The following is an 18,613-nucleotide window of genomic DNA, read 5'->3' on the forward strand; positions in this document are numbered from 1 at the left end:
AAAATGGAATTCCTTTCTGTTATGGTGCTGGTTACTTGTATCCTTTATAGGTAATAAGACAAGTAAGTGATGGTTACTTGTATCCTTTATAAGTAATAAGACAAGTAATGGAGTCTGAAATCTGAGAATAGGAAATACTTGAGTGTTGTGGGAAATAATAATAAAAAAATCAAACTGTCACATTCCTGCATTTGTGACGGCAACTGTCTGGCCTGGTGGCCTGATTGGCCATGCCCTGGCTGGCAATGGCGGACCTGTTTTTATCTCAGGGAGACTCTGACTCAGAACTTAACAATCTCTCCACTCTGCAAGCTAGGTTCCCAGTGGCGGGTCACTACCATACCAACCCTGTGCTTTAAATCCTCCACAGCCTTTGTGGTGCATATCTGGCAAACCCACACTGTGCCACATACTTTTCTCTCTTGAACCCTCACTAGCCCTGCATGAAGGAAAAGGCAATATTAATTTAGCTCAGAAACAATGGTAACTCAGCCTCTGGGCGCAACAACTAAAACCTAATCTTGTAATCTGTTTTAGAAGGTCCCCTGCAGGCCTGCCCTCAGGTGTAACTTTACTGGCAGACACAGGTGTTCCAAATCTTTGAGAAGGACATTCAGAAGACAGTACTGAGAATGACTTCATAGGGCTCTCAATTGGAAAAACCCACCGTCAATCACTATTTTTTTGTCCACTTCCTTTAGGGTCTCTGGAGCTGCCACATGGGTCTGTGCTCTTCCAGCCGCAGTCTGTCTCTCATTGTATTCTTTACAGAGGTGTGACAGACTCCTAGCTGCCATTCGTCTGTCATTGTCATCCTGCTTCGTCGCTTTGCTTGTTCTACCAGGCACATTTTTTTTTTCTGGAGGACTTTTTTTCCCCTCAAATTTGATCAGGTTGTTGAACTTTTGGTTCACATCATCGACCTGAAAACTAACCATATACCAGAGCCCATCCAGATCTGTGCAGGTGGTCTCCTTTTCACCCTGTCTATGTTCACAATTGTCCATCAGTCCTTCAAACTCTGAATCTCTCCATGATAAGGAGTCTTGTTTGAGCAACCACTGTATGGATAGGATCTTTAGCATCATAAGGAATGCATAGTTCCAGCTTCCTCTCCTACCCCAGGCAGTGTGAGGTAAGTTTGTCAGTTTCTGATTGGAGGATTTTTCTGAAATAAGGCATATCGTGCTGGGGCTGGGATGTCTGGCCTTCACTTACTTCAAATGATGTGACTCCTTTCACTGAACGGTGATTTGAATTTGAAGTAAAGCATCCCTCTGATTTAAGCTATGTTCTTTACTACAGCCTGGTAATCCAATTCTTGCTGTACCAATATTTCATTTGCTTCTTTTTGAGTTGTAGTGACTTCTGGTCTTAAATGGTTCCAATCACAACTGGGTGTCAAGAAAGTGTTGGCACTTCTAGGACTAGGGTAGCCATCTGGTAGGTCATCAGACCATACGGGGGCTGAAAGACAGTGCTTCGGGGCAAAGGACCTCCTTTCTTTCCCTTTTGCAGGGACTGTCTCAGGCAAACTTTCCCCTTCTTGGAAAACTGCCTGTATCGATTCCGTTTGTCGCACTGGTATGCCAATCCAAACGTTTTTCTTCACTCATCTTTGGAAGAAATGCCCTTGTCCATCTTGCCTTCTGCTTTTTTGGCAGGTCTCGCTCCACTTGGTCCCACTCTTTCTGATCCATTCTCATTAGATTCTACCTTGATTTATGTCCTGGTTTTAGATATTGTACCATCTGAAAACCATTCTCTCAAATCTGTATCATCTCTCTCAATGCTAAACAGTTTGGGTTGGCTATGAGACTGCCAGTCTTCAATCCCATCAGAAATCCAAGAATGACTAATCTTACCTGAAAATATGAGAAGCACAAAATACAGCTTCCAAAACTTAGCTAATTTATAAAGAGCACTGGTCACCTGAGCAGTCCCTATACTTCAAAACATTGGAGCATCAGTCTTCAGCCTTCTGGCCCAGGATCATCTGACAGACCTTTGCAATGGAGAATTTTGAAGGGCTAATTATGCTGTCTTAGCAGAGATTATCAGACTATTCTGCATGGGACATACTTTTTTCTGGATAGTATTTTGTCTATAGATGAAATGAGGCAATTCTTGCCTAGTGGTTTTCTCGCCACAACTGAAGCAACTCCAACTGATGCTCAACTTCATTGACTCCAAGAAAGGGAATGCTGTCAGGAGCAGACTTGTCATAACAAGTAAATAAATAACGTTAAATGTCACATTCTGTAGGTTTCTGACATTTTTGAAAACTATCTATGTAAAGTAATCTGGACTATTCTCTGTTAACTCTCAGCTATTCTAATTAAAATATCTGAAAACAATAAACTCAGAGCTATGAATTTGCTATTTGGCCCTTAACTCACCGGCTTAATCATCTCAGATCAGTTTATAATAACAGCAATAGAAGAACTGGGGCTAAGCCCTGTACTTTTAAATTCTTAGTATCAATAGAAGAAATTTATATCAATGAAAACCTTGATTTTGCATCAAAATAAATTCTGAACCAAAATAAGAAATTATAACTTCAGCCTAGTAGAAATTAAAAAGATTTCTACCAAATGAAATTATAGCTATGCACTCAATTCCAGCTATTTTCTCCTATTCCAATTATGACCATTTCTACAGTCCCTAGAAAGACAACCTATAATAACCACCTCCAGTCCCAGAGCGCATAACTTCTTCAAGCTGAGTATGGGTGTTGAGATATATTGCAGCAGGGGTGGGGTAGAGAAAATAGCAGAGTTGATGGGTCTTAAGAAGGCCATATCAACGACTAATTTAGTCTCTGTCTGTGTCTTGACTGGATCCGGCTGAAAGTTCAAGACATCAGGAGTTTAAGCAGGTCAGGTCAGCATGTCTGATGATAAGACTCACCAAGGCTGTATATTTTGTAATATACAAATCTCAAAACAAAATTTTATTATCATCAAGATAACTAGAATCTAGTTCTTCAGGAGGCCTCCTTCTATTAAATCTGATCCATATTACTCTGGAAGGTGTATAGACACAAATCACCTTTTCTAAAAACACAAAGAGAAAACTTTTCTCCCAAATCAGCATATCCTTGAGTCAGTAACCAGAAAAGCCTGTATTTTGACCTCTCTCCTGGAGGAATAATATAACCACAAAACTCAACATCACATCTGTTTTGAAAAGTAAAACAAATAAATCATATAAATATAAAAACAAATGAAGTAAACTAAGATACTGTATGTGTCTATACTAGGTCTTTCCTATTTGCCAAGCAGGAAAAGACATTCAAGATTCCCATGAAGCCCATTTTAGTAGAACATGAATGTCCTGTGGCTGGTTAAACAATCTATACCATCTTTTCACTTGGCTCTCTGCCTAGAGTCACAGACATATTTTATTAATATCTGTACAATATCTGTTTTTTGAACTCTCTACCTGGAGCCACAGACATAGATAATTCAAAGCAGGCTATGATTATCACTGCACTCTCTACTTTGGAGTTAGTGACTAATATTCCCTATCCTAGTTCAAATTAAAATAATCCAAAACAATGAAGTAAACTAAAATACTGTATGTGCCTATACTTAGGCCTTTCCTATAAAGGATAGGAAGAGGATATAAAACCCAATATTCCTGTGGAGCCCATGTTAGACAGAATATGAGTATCCTTTGAGGCAAGTAAAGCGTTCTTATACTATTTTATGGTTCAGCTGTCTGCCTAGAGCAGCCAACTTGTTATGCCGTCTATCAGATTGTTGGGGTCTCTGCCAGAAGTCACAGACATTTATTTTATTAATACCTGTTCACTTGAGAGAACCCCAAAGTATTCATTTTCTCTAGGTTTGGGGTAGCACATCTCCTTGTTAAGTGGGGTCTGTTTCCTTTGTATGGGGATGCTCTGAAAACAGTGGGTAGATGGGAGATAATTTTGAAAGCAGCACAAATAGGGCAGGTTTATAAATAGACTGTGATGGAATTAGCATGGCCTTTGTTATGGGCAATGAGACTTGTAACTGAGGCTAGGCTGCTTTCCAGGAATTGTACGCTGCATTCCAAATGTAAGGGAGGAATTACAAGACAGGGGGTGGGGAGCTGTATGATACTGTCCTTTGCATTGGCCTCTAATTTGGCAGGAAAGTTTGGAAAAGAGGAGAGATGTCATACTGGCTGCCATTTCATATAGCTTTCAGGGTGCAGAGGTGAACACAAGATACAAAGCAACTTGGAACTCTTGACAATTTGACAGTGAGAATGAGGTAGGAGTGAAAGAAGCTATACCTCAGGTTCAGCCTTTAGTACAGAGCAAAGGAAAACCCATGATTCAGCATGTAGGTGGGTGGGACTTAACAATGACCTAATATAGGGAAGTATGATAATCACAGAATACATCCCTTGTAGGCTACTTGAATCTGGAAAGATTTTTTAAACAAGAAATGACTCGCACAATTGTGAGAAATGGATGTCAGTGAGGTCAGCATGTGCACTTTGGAAATGAGTGTCATAATTACTCATTCCTCCTTGGTGTAGCTACTGTATAAATTCCTCCTTGATTCACATGTGCCCACCATTATGGACCCTTAGTTTTCCTAGCTATGTGCACACAGATACTGGAGACAGAAAACAGTAGATAAAGACCAGTTTGTTATTGAGGGAATTGTGTGTGTGTGTGTGTATGTGTGTGTGTGTGTGTGTGTGTGTGTGTGTGAGAGAGAGAGAGAGAGAGAGAGAGAGAGAGAGAGAGAGAGAGAGGATGCTCAATGTTACTGGGCCAGTTGGGTTATTTTTATTAGAGAATTAAGACAGATGTTAATTCAACAGGGACCTTAGAACTGGTGTGAGGTCACAGCAGTTTTCCTGAGGTGTATGGTGAGACATGGTCTTAATGAGGTAGGTAAGGCTGTAGTGGGTCTGAATGATTTAATAATCAGCATAAAAAGTATGTTTGGATATTTGGAAGAAAACATGATAAGATTTATGTCAGGCTGGAGTTCCCAGAGAGGGAAAAAAGATGAGAATGAGAAGCCAGGATTCTTTTTCTTTTTGGTTTTATGAGACAGGGTTTCTCTGTATAGCCCTGGCTGTCCTGGAACTCACTCTGTAGACCAGGCTGTCCTCAAACTCAGTAATCTGCCTACCTTTGCCTCCTAAGTGCTGGGACTAAAGGCATGTGCCACCACTGCCTGTCTAGAAGCCAAGATTCTTCTTTGGCGCATCTGGAAGTCTTTGAAACCTAAGAAACACTTCACAAAAGTGTGAATTACAGAATTCTGCAGGTGAAAAAGATTAAGGTTGTCCCAGGGCTGTAGCACTGGGTGATAAGCTTTCACCCAGAGGATATTGTGTACATTTACATCTCTCTATCAAGAAAATACACTGAGTACATACGATCTTCACAATCTAGGGTCCATTCAGACGTTGGTGATGAAAAACACTGAAGCTGGTTTCACTGTGCCCATGTCACAGGCATGGAGCCTGTCAGATCAAGCAGCAGTGCAATACATGCACACACTGTCCTCTGCCTCCTTCCCAGAAAAGGACAAGCAGTGTGAGCTGACCAACAAGCCTATATAGGAGATGTATAGTGGTCTCATGGTATCACTCCTATATGAATAGCTCAGACACTTATGGAGACTTACTGTGAGTTAGGAGGGCCTGGAAGAGGCAGTGTCCACCATCTCTGCCTCTGTACACAACATTGCTCTTGTTTTGATGGAGCAATTGGTAGAGTCTTTTCTTGTTTTGATTTGAAGCCAGATCTCATTGTGTAGACCTCATTGCCCAGGAACTCATGATATAGACAAGGCTGGCCTGGAACTCACAGAGATCCGTTTGCCTCTGCCTTCCAATTGCTGGTATTAGTGATGCATATCAATATACTTGGCTAATACTTGGCATAGGTGATGAGATTTTATTGTGTTGCATTTGGCCTTGCTAACTCTTCCTTAGCATTCCCCTAACTATTTAATAACAAGATTATTGTTTTTTGCTTAGAAGGAATAGCAGTGAGTCTTGAGAGAACTTTCATAATATCTGTAAGAGGGTTTTATTACATAATATTGCAGATTTGGAAAAATAACTGGTAGCATCGTTAATACAAGTTAAGGAATTTAAACAAATGTACCCACATGGATAGACAAAGCGCCTCTCCTGATTCATATGCTTATTGGAGTCACCAGAGCCTCTTTCTATGAGTTATTGATTAGAAAGGCGATGGAAGACCTCAGTGCAATATAGGCTATTGCTACTATTGCTGGTTGCATGCCAGAACTAGTTGTAAAATCTCTATTGCTGAAGATATCACAGGTTCTGATTTTAGACTATGGAGCCATATTTATCCTTGTTGGACAGTGTTCATGGTGCTGAAGGATATTTTATAGGATGCTAGGAAAGAATTACCACCAACTTTCTTTCTGAGCTCTGCCCATTGTCAACACAATTAGCATGTGACAGGATTGCCTATCTAGTGTCACAACTACTATGGGTACAATAATTTCTCCATTAGATTTTAGGTCTTCTACACAGGAAGGAGCTCATGTACTGTAAGGGCAGGAAACAACCCAACCCAGTCCAACCCACCCCAACCCAACCTAACCCAACCCATCCAAACCAAACTAAACCAAAACCTGTGGCTAAAGGCTTAGAAGATAGCCCAGTCAGTAAACTGTTTATGGTACAAATATGCTGACAAGTTCAGTGGTCGCACAATCCTAGTCCTGAGGAGGAGGGGATTGGTAGATCCCTAGAGATTTCTGGTCAGCTGGCCTAACTTACTTGATAAGTTCTTGGCCAGTAAGAGATTCTGTCTCAAAATAAAATTAGCTTGTTCTTGAAAACCAGCACTTGAGGTTACCCTCCAGCCTCCACAGACATGTCTTCCCTAATACATACATGAATGTGTCACACCCATACCCACACACAAACACACACACATATACACTCACTCACACACACACACACACACACCAAGCAAAATAACAACAACAGCAGCAGCAGCAACAACAACAACAGACAAAATTCTATGTCTGAAGAAGTTATATGTCCGAGCTGGTAGATTGCCTGTCAAATGTCTTGTAAACCTTTCTGTTCATTCCTATATATTAGTGCTACAGTTGTCAAGGGCAGCTTCTTTGTATAGGGGTGGAAGTTATTGTAGAGACTTATAACTAATCATGCTTCTAAGAATAAGTGACTGCTATGACATAGCAGCCCAGGGATTCAGTTATAAATGAAAGAAGACAATTATACAAATATATCATCTTCTTAATACTTGGAGAACATTGCATAAGAGAGGGCAGACATTTAAGAAACAGATGCAGGAGTGCAGGGTTGTATAGCTGTCTTTTGTGGGTTGTAACATTCTTTCATGAAGAGATAGAAGAGGCTTGTGAAACTCACAAGACTCACACAGTCCCCCTTAAAGTTATAGAAGCTGTAAATAATTACTAGCAGACTCCTCACTAACATTAGCTGCCTGAAAGTGGCACACAGGGACTCTAGTAATGATATTATCCTGAGTTGTTGGGCGTGTTGCTTTGGAACTTTTAAGTGATTCGGCTGCTTTTGAGTCACCTATAGTCTATAAGCAACCGTTTCCTCTTTATCTATAACTATCTTACCTATATATCTAGAACTTCTGTAAACTCATTGCTTTACCATGTTGGGTTTGGATGTGTCATTACTTTGGCTTCTCACTGCTTCATTAGGGATTCATGGAGGGTTCTTTTTTTGTTTTTGTTTTTGTTTTTATTTCATCAGTTTCCTGGAGCCAAATCCATTTCCTAAGCCTTGAGAAAAAAAAAAGCAGAACAAATTAAATCTTGGAGAAAACAAAACAAAAAGAAAATTGAAGACAGGAGTAGAAATCAAGGAATTAATACCAGAAAATAAAAACAACAACAACAACAACAACAACAAAAGATAAAGAAAGAAAAGAAAAAAAGAAAAAAGAAACCAAAAACTGGTTGTTTGCAAAGACTAGTTAAATTTTATTAAAACTTTAAAAATAACAGATTCAATGCAATCCCCATCAAACTCCCAACTCAGTTCTCCATAGAGTTAGAAACAGTAATTCTCAAACTCATCTGGAATAACAAAAATCCCAGGATAGCCAAAACTATTCTCAACAGTAAAAGAAGTTCTGGGGGAATCAGTACTACCTCAAGTAGTACTACAGAGCAATAGTGTTAAAAACTTCATGGTATTGGTACAGTGACAGACAGATAGATCAATGGAATATAACTGAAGACCCAGAAATGAACCCACACACCTATGGTCACTTGATCTTCGACAAAGGAGCTAAACCATCCAGTGGGGAAAAAAAAAGATAGCCTTTTCAACAAATGGTGCTGGTTCAACTGGAGATCAGCATGCAGAAGAATGCAAATCGATCCATTCTTATCTCCTTGTACTAAGCTCAACTCCAAGTGGTCAAGGACCTCCACATTAAACCAGACACACTGAAACTAATAGAAAAGAAACTGGGGAAGACCCTTGAGGACATGGACACAGGAGAAAAGTTCCTGAACAGAACACCAATAGCTTATGTTCTAAGATCAAGAACTGACAAATGGGACCTCATAAAATTACAAAGTTTCTGTAAGCAAAGGGCACCGCCAAAAGGACAAATCAGCAACCAACAATTTGGGAAAAGGTCTTCACCAACCCTACATCTGACAGAGGGCTAATATCTAATATTTATAAAGAACTCAAGAAGTTAGACCCCAGAAAACCAAATAACCCTATTAAAAATGGGGTGCAGAGCTAAACAAAGAATTTTCACCTGAAGAACATCAGATGACTGAGAAGCACCTTAAGAAATGTTCAACATCATAAATCATTAGGGAAATGCAAATCAAAACAACCCTGAGATTTCACCTCACACCAGTCAGAATGGCTAAGATTAAAAACTCAGGAGACAGCAGGTGTTGGCACGGACGTGGAAAAAGAGGAATACTCCTCCATTGCTGGTGGGATTGCAAGCTGGTACAACCACTTTGGAAATCAGTCTGGCGGTTCCTCAGAAAACTGGGCATGACACTTCTGGAGGACCCTGTTATACCACTCCTGGGCATATACCCAGAGGATTCCCCGGTATGCAATAAAGACACATGCTCCACTATGTTCATAGCAGCCCTATTTATAAAAGCCAGAAGCTGGAAAGAACCCAGATGTCCCTCAATGGAGGAATGGATATGGTATATTTACACAATGAAATACTACTCAGCAATTAAAAACAATGAAAATTTTAGGCAAATGGTTGGAACTGGAAAATATCATCCTAAATGAGGTAACCCAATCATAAAAGAATACACATGGAATGCCGTCACTGATAAGTGGATATTAGCCCAGAAGCTCTGAATACTCAAGACACAAATAACACAGCAAATGATTCCCAAGAAGAAGGAAGCAGAGGGTCCTGGTCCTGGAAAGGCTTGATGCAGCATTGTAGGGTATTACCAGGACAGAGAAATGGGAGGGGGTTATTTGGGTATGGACAGAGGGAAGAGGGCTTATGGGACTTATGGGGAGGGGGGAACTGGGAAAGGGAAATCATTTGAAATGTAAACAAAGAATACAGAAAAAAAATTGCCAAGTCTTTGCAAAAAATAAAGTCTTCCAGAAAATAAAGGGAACATTTAATACATTTTACCTTGATACAAAAAAAGGAAAATACCACTACACAAATAAAAAAACATAATAATCAATATATATCATAAATGAGGAGCTAAAGTCATCAATAAAATATTAGAAAAAACAAAATAATACCTCATTATTTAAATGGGTTTATTCTGGAAATGTAAAAAGGGCTCAGCATTTGAAATCAATCAGCATAATTCATCATCTCAGAAGAATAATGAGGAAAAAAAATCACATAATCTTTATTATAGCTGCCCAGACTTCTCATTTGATAAAATACAGTGCCCATTCATGGCTTAAAATAGCAGCAGCAGAAACAGTAGGAAAATTCACAGTGAATTAAGGAGTTGGTAGAGTTTCATCTGCCTGACACCAGACACATGAAATCTACAGAGCCTATGTCAAGCTGAATCTTCTCTCTGCTAAGATGGAAACAAAAGTAATATCTGCTCATCCCTCTCAAAGTTACGCCATGGCTTCTGGCTTCTGCAGTCAAGCAGAAACAGGGAACTGTGTATGAATTGGGCAATGTGGTTAGATATCCAATGTTCCATGATCAGTGAAAGAAACCATTCAAATGGCTACACACTGTGTAATTGGTATAATATTCCGGGAAAGCCAAATTTATAAGGGCAGAAAACACTACATCATTGGTTGGACCTCCAGGGAGAGTCGGGCCACAAAGTAACAGAGGAGTTTTATAGACAATAAAATTGCTCTCTGTCCTATTTTTGACAGATATTATACAACCAATGGAAAGATTTCTGAGAAAGGATTTATTTTTCCTATGTCTTACAAGAAAAGAAAACCCCACAGATAGAAACTGTTTGAAATGAATAGTGGGTTTTTTCTCTTTTGTCTCTTGCTACATATTTTTTTTTCAGCATGTACTTCTACTCTTTGCAGTTCTGCATATTTCAAAGATGATTTACTTCATCTGCTTTTGAGAAGAGATGGGCGAAAAATATCCTGAATATCCTTCATATATTAGCAGAGTGACCCAGGACAGTTCAAATTAAATCTTTGTTTTTGTTTCTTTCAAAGTTCAAAGGTTTGTACCCCTTGCAGGACAACATTGAGGGGTGCATGGAAACAAATAGTTCCTTAACTATACCTGAGAAAGTCAACTTATTTTCTGAAAGACATTTTTATATACTTGTTGAGCACTGTCTCCCATATTTTGGGAAATACAGTTGTAGGTACTTGTCTGCCTAGTTGTAGTTAAATCATTCAAGACTTTAATCAAGATAAATAGCTCGTCTTCTCTCATGCTTTGAGATTAGTTTCCAGCCTTTCCCCTCTAATACTTATTAAGATGCAGATTATGATTTTAAAATTAATTATACAGTGTTAAGAGTCAGTAATGTGTTTTGTTTCACCTGAATTTTTGCATTTCTGCATAATAATATCCAATGGCGCCAAGACAACCCTAGAGAACATCGTCTCACATTTGCCTTATCTTCATGCTTCAGACCCCAAAAGGACACCCAACAAATGACTTAAAAAGAAGAATTGTGAATGGTGGAAAGGACCTTAGGATGTGGAAACAGGAGGACCCCCATGTTCAAAGACAGTCTGGATGGAAATGAGCAAAGTGAGACTGTTCCTCAAAACACCAAAAAAGGGGGAAAATAAGAACAGATGTGGACTATGTGATATAATGTAGGACAGCGGCAGAATTCGTTTCTGTTGTCCACTTTTAAATCCTGGAATGGGAAATAGAATTTAGGAGTAACCAAGGGACTGGTGGGATGCTTGGCTCAGCACTGGATGTAGGAAATACAATAGAAGTCCAATCATTGTTTCACTTCTCCCTCCAGAGAGCATTCCTGTTGTAGCTTGAGATGCGGGAGCGTCACGCTGAGTTATAATTTACCTCAAATCCCCTTCCTTATGACATTTGATGAAATGACAAACAACATGTGAGGAAAGTGAGGAAACAAAGGGCAAGATGCTCTCTGAAAGTGTAATGTGTTTTACAGGATCATATGGAGGCAGGTTCAAAGGGGAGGCCATCGATGGCGGCACTGCGATTAACGCAGCATCTGAAATCGTACCAGTGATAATTAAAACCATTTCTTCTGGAGACACTTCCAATGCAGAGAGCTCCTCTCTCCTCAGGAAACTTCACAGTGTTTTGTTGATGACAAACGGGTGTAATAAAAATAAAGACACATTAAAATAGTATTTTTGTTGTTTTGTTTGTTTGTTTGTTTGTTTTTTTTACAATTGTGATTCTTGAACAGTGAACAGTTAGCACTGCTATGGAACAGATACAATCAATTTATATATCCATACTATCCTATTTTACACTGCTTTACAAACCACTGATAACACAGGCCAACAATCACCTGAGTTCGAAAAGCCTCAACATCTTCTGTGAATCAAGTGTGTTGCAAATACGAAATCTACGATGACTTTAGAGTTATTGTTTACTCTTTGTTTCCTTTTCTCTCCTCCTTTTCTTCTTTTTCTTTCTTTTCTCCTTCCTTTTTGTTTTTGTTTGTATGTTTTGTTTCTCTGAGATGGGGTTTCTCTGTGTAGCTCTGTCTGCCCTGGAATTCTAGCTGTGTATCATGTTGGTCTCAAACTCAGAGATCTACCTGCCTTGCCTCCCAAGTGCTGGGATTAAAGGCATGTGGTACCATTCTTAATTATTGTTCATCATTACCTTATTTTTTTAATTTACAAAAAAGTTAGAAATGATAATGACACTTCAAAAAGAAGAAGCTGATACAATTTGATATAAAGATGACATTGAAGTTAAAGAAATGAAAACAAAGTACAAGAGGCAAATTTCAGCATCATTTGTGATTTGTAGTGAGCATCTATTAATTACTGGGGGAAACAGACTTGCACACAACTAGATACAAGGACATCTCTTGCTGAATAAGAATTTGAACTATTCATGATGCCTACTTCTCTCTTACCACTTACTGCTGTCATCAGGGTAGCATTTCTACAATAGTTTGCTGCAATCCTGGGAGATAAAAGCTACATAGAACCTTACAGTACATTCTAGAAGCTTCCAACTATTTAATAGAAACTGTCAGAGGCAGTTTAATCCTCTAAAATTATAGAACTATCTGCTTCAAAGTATCTGCCGTTCTATGTCTACTGATAAGAAAAAAAATTCTGAATATCTTAGGTCGAATTATAAGGGTGACAGGATGGAGGAAGAATAAGAGTATTTAATCAGTTTACTTAGTTGACTAATTTGGGTAAAATCCATTCAATACTCCCAAACCTTTCCTCAAACCTCAGGTGACTAACCAACCACCAGACACCATTACATCCCACTCACAACTCCAACTGTCTAGAAGCCACAGTTACTTCTTCTAGACAGCCTGATCTGGAACTTGCTGTGAGGAGCTGTGAATCTCCTGACTCTGGAGGTTGAAACATTCCTTGCACACAGCTTCCCTGGTGTTAGGGAAGAAAGTGCTGATGTCCCAGAAAGAGATTTCACAGCATCTCTGACTCTTAGCTAAAATCTACACATTTCATGGGGTTTGTTTCACTTTTCCTGTAAGTTGTAAACATCCTACACCACAGGATATAGAGGAATTAGGAGGGTTATTTATTTACTTACTTAACTTAGGGTTTTTCTTCCTTTCCAGTTCTGGACAGAACAGTAAAATTAAATCTCATTTCTTTTTTTTAATCACATCTGACTCCTTGGTATTCTTTTGAAAATAGAGGCATTAAAATGAACTTGTGGGTTCCATTACCCTCACAGCTATAAACTTCAGATTCTGTTTGGTAATACGGGTTTCATGTTATTCTGACCCACTTGTCTACAGGTAGAGACATGTAAACAAGTTATGGGCTTTTGTGAGTGACTTGTCTCTTTGCTGTGACAAGATAACTTAGGGGAGGGAGAGGTCTGTTTTGTCTTCCACTTTTGGGGGCTATTGTCTGTTGTGGCTAGGAAAACATGACAGCAGAAGTGGCTGTCACAGTGTGGTCACAGTCCAGAAGCCGAGAGGGATGACTGCCTGTATTTATCCCACTGTCTTAGTTAGGGTTTTATTGCTGTGAACAGATACCATGACCAAGGCAACTCTTATAAAGGACAATTTAATTGGGGTTGGCTTAAAGGTTCAGAGGTTCAGTCCATTATCATCAAGGTGGGAACACGGCAGCATTCAGGCAGGCATGATACAGGAGGAGCTGAGAGTTCTACATCTTCATCTGAAGGTTGCTAGCAGAATACTGACTTTCAGGAAGCTAGTGTGAGGGTCGTATAGCCAACACCCACAGTGACACACCTATTCCAACAAGGCCACATCTACTCCAACAGGGCCACACCTGGGCAGTTCTAAGACTGCCACTCCTTGGGCTGAGCATATTCAAACCATCTTGTTTTCATTCAGTCTTGAACTTCTGTTGCTGTGATTAGAAAAAAAATACTATGAATAAAATCAGCTTGGGGAGAAAAGTTCAACTTACAATTCTATAGTACAATCTTTTGCTGAGGAAAGTTAAGAGAGGAACTCAAACCCGGAAGGCACCTGGAGGCAGGGGTTGATGCAGAGGCCATGGAGCAGTGCTGTTCACTGGCTTCTTCAGGCTGTCCTTAGCCTGCTTCCTTGTAACACCTAGAACAGCCAGTCCAGGGGTGGCACTGCCCATAGTGAGTTTCTCCTGTATCAATCACCAATTAAGAAAATGTACCACAGGCCACTGTGATAAAAGGCATTATCTCAATTAAGGTTCCCTCTTCTTAGATAATTATAGTTTGTGTCAAGTTGATATAAAAATGAGTTAGCCCAATTAACCCCTCATGAACTCCACACACAAACACATTACTGATAAACCATAACTGTTTCCTTCTTACTCTTCTCCAAGGTCTCATATTAACGTTAATATTGCAATACAAAACATTCTAACTTTTAAAAGTCCCACAGTCTTCACAAAATCAAATACTTAAAAAAAATCAGTGCTTAAAAAAAATCCAAAGTCTCTTTCAACTTCAAGTCTTGCTAAAATATCCAATGTCCTAAAATATCCAGAGTCTTTCTAAAACTCCAATGTCTCTCAACTGTAGTTTCCTGCAAAATAAATTAAGCTAAGTATTTCCTTTTTTATTAAATATTTTCTTCACTTACATTTCAAATGTTATCCCCTTTCCTGGTTTTCCCTCCAAAAGCCCCCATCCCATCCCCCTCCCCCTGCTCACTAGCCCACCCACTCCCACTTCCCTGTCCTGCCATTCCCCTACACTGGGACATCGAACCTTCGCAGGTTCAAGGGCCCTCCTCTCACTGATGTCTGACCAGACCATCCTCTGCTACACATGTGGCTGGAGTCATGGGTCCCTCCATGTGTACTCTTTGGTTGGTGGTTAAGTCTCTGGGAGCTCTGGGGTGACTGGTTAGTTCATATTGGTGTTCCTCCTATGGGGTTGCAAACCCCTTCTGCTTCTTGGGTCCTTTCTCTAGCTCCTCCATTGGGGACCCTGTGCTCAATTCAATGGTTTTCCGAGAGCATCTGCCTCTGTATTTGTCAGGCACTGGCAGAGTCTCTCAGGAAACAGCTATATCAGGGTCCTGTCAGCAATCAAACATTTGTTGGCACCCACGATAGTGTCTGGGGTTTGATAACCGTATATAGGACTGATTCCCAGGCAGGGCCGTCTCTGGATGGCCTTTCCTTCAGTCTCTGCTCCACATTTTGTCTCTGTATCTCCTCTCATGGGTATTTTGTTCCCCCTTCTAAGAAGGACCTCTTATTTCAAGAGGGAAGAGCCAGGGCAGTGATAGTCAGATCAGAGCAGAACTGAAGTCCTGTAACAGTTTGATGCTCAGGGTCTGACTTCAGTACTGTTGAAGCTCTAAAGAGCATGTGCATGCATACACATATGTATCATACTACATAGCGTGAGCAGATTCTCTCCCAGGCTCAGGCTGGCTCTGCTCCACAGCTGCTGCTGTTAATAGTTGTCCCATGTTACTGCCATCCACCAATAGCCCTCTAAGCCTCTCTTCAGGGACCCTGGCCTCACCACACAGTGTCAAGTCTCTAATATTGTTGGAGGTCTAGGAAACCCTATTGACCAATGACTAAAAAATGATGTAAGCTGTTACTCCTAGGGTTTTATTCTGTAGCATATAATGTTGAGTTGGGATAGTATCACCACTATTACATAGTAACTCAATTTAAACTCGTTTATATAGACAAATGCATATATTTTAAGAAGCTTCTACAGCCGTAGGTTTCCATATGGTTTTTCAAAAAAAAAAAAAAAAAAGCTTTTCATCTTAGTTATCCCTCCCATAGTAAATGAGTCTTTCTGAACACTGAGACTGAAGGACAGGCAATATCTTGTAATAAAGTTTGTCCTAGTGTGGTAGCATTCTTTCTTTGGTCTTGTTGTGTGAGCTGTGGGCTCCTCTCTGGTAGAGCTGGTTTGGTGTGAGTAAGACTGTCAGAGGAAAGCTCCTCCTTGCACCTGCTGCTTCTCTAGAGTTCGATTAGAAGTCATCAGTATCATCGTTGCAGGTGACAGTCCCTGGATTTTTTTTCAGATATTTTTTTTCCATTTAGATCTTAACATACTGTTTGTGTTTTCCCCCTTTATTGGAATAAAGAACTCTTTTCAGGAATTGTTTTGATTATATGGTTATATCTGAAAAAAGAGGATCCTTAGTGGAAATCCTCACCTTATTAATAACACTATAATTTGACTGTCTTTATGGTTTAAATTATGCTTTTTCCTCAATCCTAAACTATGAAGAGATAATTGTTACCATCTCTTACTAGAGAGGAGACCAGACTGCCAGTGGCTGTGTCCTCAGAAAAAATATGGTGAGTCAAAGGATTGCTGAAAGAAAGAGCTGATGAAAATAGAATCCAAAAGGCCAACTTCATCTTGGCCTTCTTTCTTAGTGTTCCTTGGGGAGACTATTTCTTTCCCACACTGTCCTAGAAATAGGAATGGAAAATTCTGAAATCGTTTCCTAAGGGCTTGACCATGAATGATAAAGGACAAATGTTCAGCATGGTTCTGGGGCATAGCTATGTCTTAGTCAGTGTGGGCTGCAATGACAAATGCCATAGAAGAGAGTGTGACCTAAGCAATCGTCAGGAGAATCTGACATCGAGGCACCAGTCTGAGTTCTAGAAAGTTCGTTCTTGAATATCTTCTTAATTGCATCTTCCACTGGGGAGAGTAGGTGGAGGGGAGTGTTCTGATCATCCTAGGACCATGCCTTCATAATTTTATCTAAATGGGGTATGCTCAGAGTTAGCATTAGATACTCCATCTAGATAAAAGACTAAGACATAGAACTTACACAAGTCTCAAAGACTAAGCTATTGGAAAATATAGCCCTTTAGAACACTGGTTCTCCACTGTGGGTTATGAGCCTATGGGGAGGCGCATATCATATATCCTGCATATCAGGTATTTATATTATAATTCATCACAGTAGCAAAATTACAGTTATAAAATAGCAACACATGTTATGTGTGTAGGGGAGTGTCATGACAACACGAAGAACTGTATTAAAGGTTCATATCATTAGGAAGGTTGAGAACCACAGCTTTAGAATGTAAATTGTATTTGCTTAATATTTTACTTAAGTTTTCAGGAGTTTATTAGGGAAATATTTCTAAAGTAGATGATACACTAGGTTGTCACCTTAATTACAGAGGTCTGAACATTATTTAACCTTTCTGGATAACTCAAGGTTATGATTATGTATGTTAATGATCATTATGCAAAGCAATGATGTCCCTGGAGACATCCAGATATATAATGCTGTTCACTCTCACTCATTTATCTCAGATTGCTATGATCTTCTGTGTTTGTATCCACCATTATTGACCTTTATTGTGTGAGCATTATTACAACTTTTCCTACTATTAATAGGTATACTATCAATGTGTAGTATACCTAATTAAAGTGAAACAGCTCCCAAATTAAACTCTCTTGATTATAATCTTGTGTGATCTTAGCACAAAGAGTAATACATAATCTGAGTGTGATTGTATATACTTGGATCAGAAAGGTAGATTGACTCTGACTCAATAGCTTTGGTGACAATGATTGCATGCTTGATTTTTTTTCTGTGTATACCAACCCTTCTCATGTTCCAGTTAAGTAACAATAACTGGAATAGCATTTCTGATAAGTGAGATGCAGAGAAAGAAAGAAAAGACAAAGCACAATGTGGTTTTTAGTCTCACAACTGTCCTACAAAAACCACACATGTCATGCCAACCTGCAGAATAGCCAGCCATCCCATTTCTTGGATCGATAGGCTAAGTTTTCATTTAGTTAGTGATCTTAGTTTTAAAGGAGATAAAAAAAATACAGCAATGCATTAATCTGATCCCATGTTTTAATACTTCAATACCAACTTTTTGAGACATTTTGCACTTTCTAAAGTACTTTCCAAGGTATACTTGCCTTGATTCTTACCCACTATCTTCTACTTCAGAACTGTGCTTACCACCCCCTCATTCAGGGACATTTATTTATTTATTTTCTTACTGGGAGATTTTCTTTTAAAGCTCAATGTACCTAATTTCCATCTTGTCAGTGATGAAGCAATCACAAGCAGTTGTAGTAATAACTGTCCTACTCTGGTCTGCTAATTAAAAATAATGCTCCTGTACCAGGAATATTACTCAATGGGTAAAGTGCTTGTTGTAAAACATGATTGGATGCCCTGCACACAAAATGTCTGACATGGAGATACATGTGGGGGGTTGAATACCCCAACAGTTTTCAGCATTTGAAAACTTGTTTCCCAGTACATGCTGCTGTTTAGGTGGTTTAAGATGTGTGTCTGTCTTAGTTAAGATTTTGCTGCTGTGAACAGATGCCATGACCAAGGCAACTCTTAGGTTCAATCCATAATCATCAAGGCAGGAGCATGGTAGCATCTAAGCAGGCATGGTGCAGGCAGAGACTGCTAGTAGAATACTGACTTCTAGGCAGCTAGAATGGGGGTGTTAG

The 18,613-nt window shown here is 39.5% G+C and overlaps 1 pseudogene; it reads right to left on the reverse strand.

The window, feature by feature from the left end:
• Positions 1–281: 281 nt before the first annotated feature.
• The window catches only part of LOC127665639 (disks large-associated protein 5-like), a 35,187-nt pseudogene continuing 16,855 nt past the window's right edge, over positions 282–18,613 (reverse strand).

This window comes from Apodemus sylvaticus, chromosome 15 (genome assembly GCF_947179515.1).
Source record: "Apodemus sylvaticus chromosome 15, mApoSyl1.1, whole genome shotgun sequence".
NCBI classification, from domain to species: domain Eukaryota; kingdom Metazoa; phylum Chordata; class Mammalia; order Rodentia; family Muridae; genus Apodemus; species Apodemus sylvaticus.